This window comes from Echinops telfairi, unplaced genomic scaffold, assembly GCF_000313985.2.
Source record: "Echinops telfairi isolate 266 unplaced genomic scaffold, ASM31398v2 ScPeMD7_22;HRSCAF=79, whole genome shotgun sequence".
Classification (NCBI taxonomy): Eukaryota; Metazoa; Chordata; class Mammalia; order Afrosoricida; family Tenrecidae; genus Echinops; species Echinops telfairi.
In genome coordinates, this window is record NW_022103919.1 from 17,196,572 (window position 1) to 17,204,123 (window position 7,552).

Sequence of the window (7,552 nt, forward strand, 5' to 3'; positions counted from 1 at the left end):
CGCGACTTCGCCCGCCGCCTCCCTGCAGCCCTCGGCTCCGAGTAGCGCGGAGAGCAAGGGCGGCGCCCTACACTCGGTGCTAGTGCACTCCTAGGGCGCCTGGGGGTGGCGAGGCCAGGCCTGGGACAGCACCCACCGCCCTCGGGGGAGAGGGCGCCTGGCAGAGCTGGGCAGAGCCAGCGTGAGACAGAGCATTCACGGGGAAGAAAGGTATGGACACAGACAAACCTGAAAAGTGGATTCGCCTGGGATCAGAATAAATACTCGTAAAGCACTTCTGTTATCTGTGTTTATCCTACGTAGTACAATCAGATTAATGAAAGCCAAATTTCAGGTAAGAATGTTGATTGTAGTATTATAAACTAATAAGTTGTGAGGAGAGGCAGAGGAGGTGAAGGGAAGGCCTGGTGAAATGGAAATGGATTTGGATCCTGATTCCTGGGAGCAGAAGCTGGTGAGGGGGTGGGAGGGTGGGGATGGGGGGTCCAACAGAGTGAGTTCCTGTGCGAGGTGATCTTTTCAGGCAGGCCCTTCTCATGAACCTTCAAGAAGAAACTGCTATTCTTTATGAATATCCCGCTTTCATTAAGAAGGGGGGAAAGCAGCATTTCGTATCATTATTTCCCTGGCTAGTTAAACGGGCGTCCATACAGAATCATGAAAAAAAGTCGCTTTAGGGGGAGGGAACCCCATCCAGGGACTTTGGGAAATGCAGATACGTTTCTTCGCCTCTGACCCCGGGGTTGAGAAGGAAAGGGAAAGAGAATAAATAAATAACAAAAATTGGGAAGGCAACCACTTTGCACAAAAGAAGATAGCAATGAGCAGCTTCCAGAGCAAAGCTGCAGATTCCAAAAGTAAAATTCTGGGGCAGCCAAAGAGAAATTAAGAGGCGCCTTTCTAAGTGGGATTTGCAATTGGATGAGAGCGGTAAGGAGCCCGAGAATAAAGTGACTCTCCACGAGCCCATCCATTTGGAATTTTTTGAAGAGTGGGGGGATCTTCTATAACGGGTTTTTGTTTCCCTAGCTTACAAATGCCAGGGAAACCCACTCATCACCAGCACTACTGCTTTCCAGGCGGGTCCCTCCAGCCTCCTCCGGACAGTAGTGAGAGGATGGATAACCCCGCCACCGTTTGCACGCTGCTGTGGATTTGCTTTCTCTGTGGGAGTGAATGTCTTTGGGGCCAATTCTTCAGTTTCGATTCCTGGGTAACAAAGAAACTTAACTTGCCTTGTTGCTGTGGACGATCCCCCTTTCTCTGCGCCCGGGGAATTGCACTTTACTCTAACAAACTTTTAGCAACGGACGGGGCGGGGTAGGGACGAGGCAGCGTCCACGCCATGCTCGGGTTGTGACTTTGTGACAGGTTCTTCGTTTGCGGGTATTGTACGTGGTGTTCTCCATTAAAACTTCTCTCTGCATGTGCCCGACTGGTGTCCCGGTGTTTTCGCTTGTCGTGGAAGGCAGATGTCCACCTACGAGCCAGGGGACTTGCAAATCCTCAGCTCCTCCCCAATTTGGAGGGGCTTACATTTAGAACTTCAAAGGCGGTGAGTGAATTTACCAGGAGGGCGGGGGCTGCACTAAGGACCTCTGATCCCCGGAACGCAATGATCACCTGGTTCCGCTCTAGCCTCTCTCAGTGCTGGAGAGAACGGAGCAAAACCCGGCCATGGTGAATTTATTTTTTCCTATTCCTCCCTGAAGTTCTTCTCCACACACCATGATCACGAAAACTGGCCGTCTTTTCCCCATTTCTGGGGTCCTTGGGAGCGGGCTATGGCAGGACTGGGTGGGATTCTGGGCTCTGTGCTAGCGGCTTGCATCCCCTTAAGCCCCTTGGCGGGAGGTTGGCTCTGGGTGGCCGCCACCGCTGTCCTTAGCCTGTCCTTAACCAAGCCAGGAGGCACCTGTTGCACAGGTGCCCCAAATCCAAGAAAGCTGTGGCCAGGGCTAGAACCAGCACTTCCATGGGAGCGACCCAGCTGGCCGGTGGCCAGCCAGGTGTCAGAATCCCCACTGGAGCTTCTGTTCTACATCTCCCAGGGAGAGAACGCCCAGCCCAAACATTCTCAGGCCTTGCAAAAGAAGAAAATCCCAGAGCCAACAAAATGTGGCGCTGGGTTACTCTATTTCTACGCATCCTGTATGGTAAGTCCCGTTGCCAGCGACTCGCTCTGGGACCCCTGAGGGCTCAGAGGGCTTCGGGACCAGACTCTTCCTGGTTTCCGTACAAGGTTTCCTCTCTAGTCCGCCGCTGCTGGAAGAGAAATCAAGGCGGAGGAGATCCTCACAGGAGGATCATAGATTTGAAGCAACTTCGGAGTCACTTCTGGATCCTCCGCGTGAGTTGATGGCTTGGAAGTCTTGAGCCTGAACCCTAGTTTAGTGTCAAGGAATCACTGGGACCCAAAAATGGGACAGTGGATCCCAGCGGTCCTTTAAAACAAGATCCCTTATCCTTGTCCACCTTCCCACGAGATCCAGAGGGTCTTTAGCAGTGCTTGAGGGCCCACTTCTGGGCGAGAGGGGCAGTGCAAAGTGATTATCTTCCCTTAGGACACCCCAGAGATTCAGCGAGTGGCCCCTCTGGAGAAGAGAGGAACTTAGCTGTTGCAGCTTCTCAAGAGGATAAAGAATTGATCTTAGGCCTTGACCCCAAACCCAGTCCTGTTGGCGTTGGACCTCCTCTTAATCACAGCAGTGGGATTACGTTGTTGTTGGTTTCCCTTTTTATGGTAAGGCCAAAGAAGGAAAACTAGCCTCCACACACCTCTGCAAGATGCCTGGCCCGGTTCAACTTCAAGCCCTGCAGGGCTCTGGGGGAGAAGTGGGTTATGTGGTGGGCTGCTAAGTGTAAGGTCAGTAGCCCTCTGTGGGAGAAAGAAAGATGAAGCTTCTTGTTCCCAGATGGAATTCCATCTAGGGAAGAATTCCACTCTATCCGAAAGGTAAGTAGAAATCCAATCTATGGTAGTGAGTTGGTTTGGCTTGGGTGCACTGTCCCTTACCACAATCAGATTCCCATGCCCAAGTGGCAAAACAGACAAAAACCACCCACTCAAAGACACTACAGTCAGATCCAGTGCTTATTTTAAAAGGGTTAATTAGGTCTAGCCATTAAAATTATGCCCTGATGAGAATAAAGAATCACTAAAACTCACACAAAAATAATTGATTAACCATGATATTTTGGTTCTGATCAACTTAATTTGTGATCTAATCTGATCTCTTAGATATTCCAGAACTCTCTAAGTACATGCTAGAAACCCAGGTGATACTATCAGTTAAGCATTGAACTCTCTGAATGCTAACAAAAGGCTTGGTGGTTCAAACCCATGAGCCATTTTGTGGGAGAAAGATAGGGTCGTCTGATCATATATATGTATGGCCTCAAACATCCTAAATTAAAGTCTCTGTGAATCAGAATCACCTTTGTTGTAATGAGTTTGGGTTTTTAGGTACCCAAAACTAGACCAAACTCACTGACATTGAGTTGATGTTGGCTCCTAGTGACCTGATAAGCAAAGGAAAACTGTGCATCTTTATGAGAGTAGAAATTCTCACTTTCTCCCTCAGAGTGACTGGTGGTTCCAAACGGCTGACCTTGTGGTTTGAAGCCTAACTCATATGCCTGGACAAATGTGAGATGGATGGGGGCACTTTTGCAATAACATTAATTTCAGTTCACAAGTTTAGTAGCAATCACTTTGGGTTAGCTTAGCACTGGTGTGAATAATATGAATTATGCTTCAGGTTTCCAGGAAAGACTGTAGTTACTTACCCCATGTCTCTGAAGGCACAGCATATTAAGAAAGGTAGGGGGGAATTAGGGAAAGGGAAAAAAATACAGAGATTTCCTTGTAGATATTGTTAAGATAAAGATAGGAGAAGCCCAACTTGGGATGATCGGTTTGATTGTATTTTCTTGGGAAGCTGAGAAGAGAGCTAGCCGCTGAAGAAAGACGAGCTACTTCAGCTGTGGTCCCAATGAGAACAGGACCTCCTGCGCAGGCTGGGGTTGGCACTGTTGGCATCTGGCACTTAGGAAACCTGTCAGTCAGGCTGGCCTGTGGTCAATTATCTCCTTAAGTAGACTGGCATTAGTCCAGACAGGGAGGAGGGCTATTACATCCACAGGAATCAGAGCCAGCGAGCTGGAAGTGGTACTGCTGAACTCCAAGCATCTTTGCATGGGTGGGAAGGGGCGTTGTAGCTGAGCCAAACATCTCCTGGGACTCAAGGGTGGTATTTGCCTGCTTGGCACCAGGACAGAGAGGCTCCAGAAGAACAAGGAAATCAACTGACTTAGGAGAACAATACATTGATCATCAAAGCCACTGATTCCCTTAAATGTCATTCACCTGACAAAATTGCTGCTAGGAGCAACATTCTATACACAGCTTTGTATATACTGTGATAGGGCTCAGATCCCCCATTGGATAAGAATTCACGCTCTTCACGTCCCTGACTGTGAAATGGGGAGAAAGGACAGGAGGGAGCATGCTCAGGCTCAGACGATGTGATGAGAGTTTCAAGTGATATTTACGTTAAGCGGACTGAGTGTCTATGATTCTGCATAGAGGTCAGGGGCCCGCAGTGGATTATTCAGTAAGCAAGGGGTGCACAGGTTAAGTTTTAGACACCAGTGCTGGTGGGAAGTCCCTCGAATGCCACCAAAAGACAAAAACAGTTTCTTCGAGTCCAGCATTTTCATTGTGCTCATTCTGATACCCTTTGGGGGAGAGTAAAGAGATCTGCCTGGGATTTGAATTCGATCTTAAATCATTGTTTACATGGTATGAGTTTGGCAAAATTCCAACTGTACTCTGTCCCAATCACTTTCCCCCATAACTATCCCTTGTGTATTTGAAAGAAAATGTAAGCCACATGTTGCTCTTCCCCTTGCATACAAATACAGTTTTATTGAATTTTAGCATGGTCCATGAAATTCAAATTCCGAGTCTTAAGCTATATATATAATATATAATGTGATATAGACAGAGTCATACAATATGCATATATATCATTAAACATAAAATAAAGCCCTTGAGAACTAGAGTTGTATTATGAAAGTAACATTTCTTTATTGTGAAGAACCAGTCTGAGAATGCCATCTTGAAAAGGGTTTTGTACAATTATCAAAAAGATTTTTTAAATGCTAACAGTTTCCATGAACATATTTTTAAAAGAATATTCCTAACAAGATATTTGGGTTATGTTGAACAAATTCAAAATAGCTAAATAGCTTTACACACACAAACACCCCACACCCCACTTACACACACTGTTTCCTCTCTCTCTCTCTCTCTCTCTCTCTCTCTCTCTCTTGCTCTGAGATATCCAGGCTTTGCTTGTAAGTCTCTAGCCCTCGTTACTAGGACATTATTTTTCAAATGCATTAGGATATAATTTCCCATTGGAGCTGCCTCTGATCCTGTCAGCACCTTCCCCAGCGATGTGTTCTTATCACCACTGAGGATGGACAGATGCTTGGTGAGAAGAGAGCCGTAGAACTGCACGCCAGATTCATTCCAGAACGGATCCAAAACATCCAACCACGCAAAGGAAGAGAGGAAAACGAGAAAGAGTGACGATGGCAAAGGTGGACGGAAGCACGGACGAAGGTAAGAAATCAGGAGGGAATGAGGGAAAGATGGAAACAGCTGACTCTTAACATTTTTTTCATTTTTCTTTTCTAACCTAATGTCATTGTTTTGATTTCTCTCCGAAACTGTGCAACAATAATTTTACTATCTCTGACCATGTGTTTAGTACTACCTACCTGAGTAGGCTTGTCTTAAAGACAACATTCCTCTTCTCTTAACAATGTTCCTTAGCTGCAGAAGAAAGGGCATTGTATAATCCTCTCAGCCTTATTTATTGCCTAGAAAGATGAGGTTTTGGTCTACTGAAGAATTAACCCCAGGCGAGAAATTTGTTACATTAACCTTGCCATTTATTTTATAGGGATTAACCTAAATCCCCATAAGGGAATGTTTAAATAAATTATGCTGCTTGTACACTGAAATACCACACAGTCAATACATTAATGAAATTTTCTTCATAGAGAAAATATTTATGAAATCCAATTGAAGGAAAATATGTTTCATACAAGGTAAAGCAGTGGTTCTCAACCTTCCCAATGCCTCAACCCTTTAATACAGTTCCTCATGTTGTGGCGACCCCCAACCATAAAATTATTTTTGTTGCTACTTCATAACTGTAACTTTGCTACTGTTATGAATCAGGCTACCCCTGTGAAAGGGTCGATTGACCCCCAAAGGGGTCTCAACCCACAGGTTGAGAACCCCTGATATAAAAAGTCCTCTTAGTGCTGTGGTTATAGCACTGGCCTGCTAACCAGAAGGTCAGCAGTTCAAACCACCGCAGCAAGAAGGGAGAAGGAAGTGGCCGCCTGCCTCAGAAGCCCTGTCCTATACGGTTCGTATGAGTCAGAATCAACTCACCCACAGTGGGATAGACATTGTCTGGACTCAACCACATAACTGGGATTGAAGATGTACTGGAAGAGGCAGCTATGCTAAATACAAAAAGGTGATAGCTGTAGATTAGTTCCGTAATTTTGTTTTCCGTATGTTTTGTTCTCTGTTTGTTTAGACTGCCTACATGGATCATCTGTTATTTGTATAATCAAGGAAAGGACTACTCAACAATCTACCCAACCACTCTAACTGCCATTTAACAAGATGCAAATTATTTAAATAGCTGATCTCTTAAGTATTAGGGGCAGGGGCCAAGGATCACCTGATTGGAATATAGTTTAAAACCAAAGAGCAGCAAAAACCAAAGAAACAGTGCACCCCTTGCTGTCCCCCTCCCCCCATGTGGCCCGGACAGGAGTCCCATTATAGCAGACACTCCTAGTGGACAGAAAAGGCTGTCACTCTGTGAGTTTGTTTTAGAATCCCTGTACCCATAAAGCTAAAGTAGGAATGTATTAAGCTGTTAAATCACCGAAAAAGTTTGATGGAGAATAAAATTTCATATTATTTTATTTTTAAAAAATTTTTAAGTCTTATTGGCACTTTGTCCACCTATCATACAATTCAAATAGTTCAACCATATCAAAAAGAGTTGTACAATCTTTACCACAATCAATTTTAGAACATTCCCTTTATCCCCGTACTCATTGTATTTCTGTATTTTTTTTTCAATTTTGGCAAAAATATTCACAACACAACTTTACCCAATTCAACGACTTCTACATGTATAACTCACTGCCATTGCTAATACTCTTCGTGTAGTACTACTTTGAATACCCCTCTCCAAATTGTTCCACCACCATGAAAATAAACTCAATGACCCTAACCAAAACTCTTCCTCCTTCACCTGTGGTAACCACAGGCCGTTTGCTTTACCGTATTTTACTTTTTCTTTTTAGTATTTTTCATGATATAATATTCACATATCATACATTTCCATAGTTGAACCGCTTTTTAAAAGCGTTTTATATACATCCTCACAATCAGCTCCAATGCTCCCTCCCTCCTCCTGCATCCACTGATTGTTCCCCAGGTCCCTCC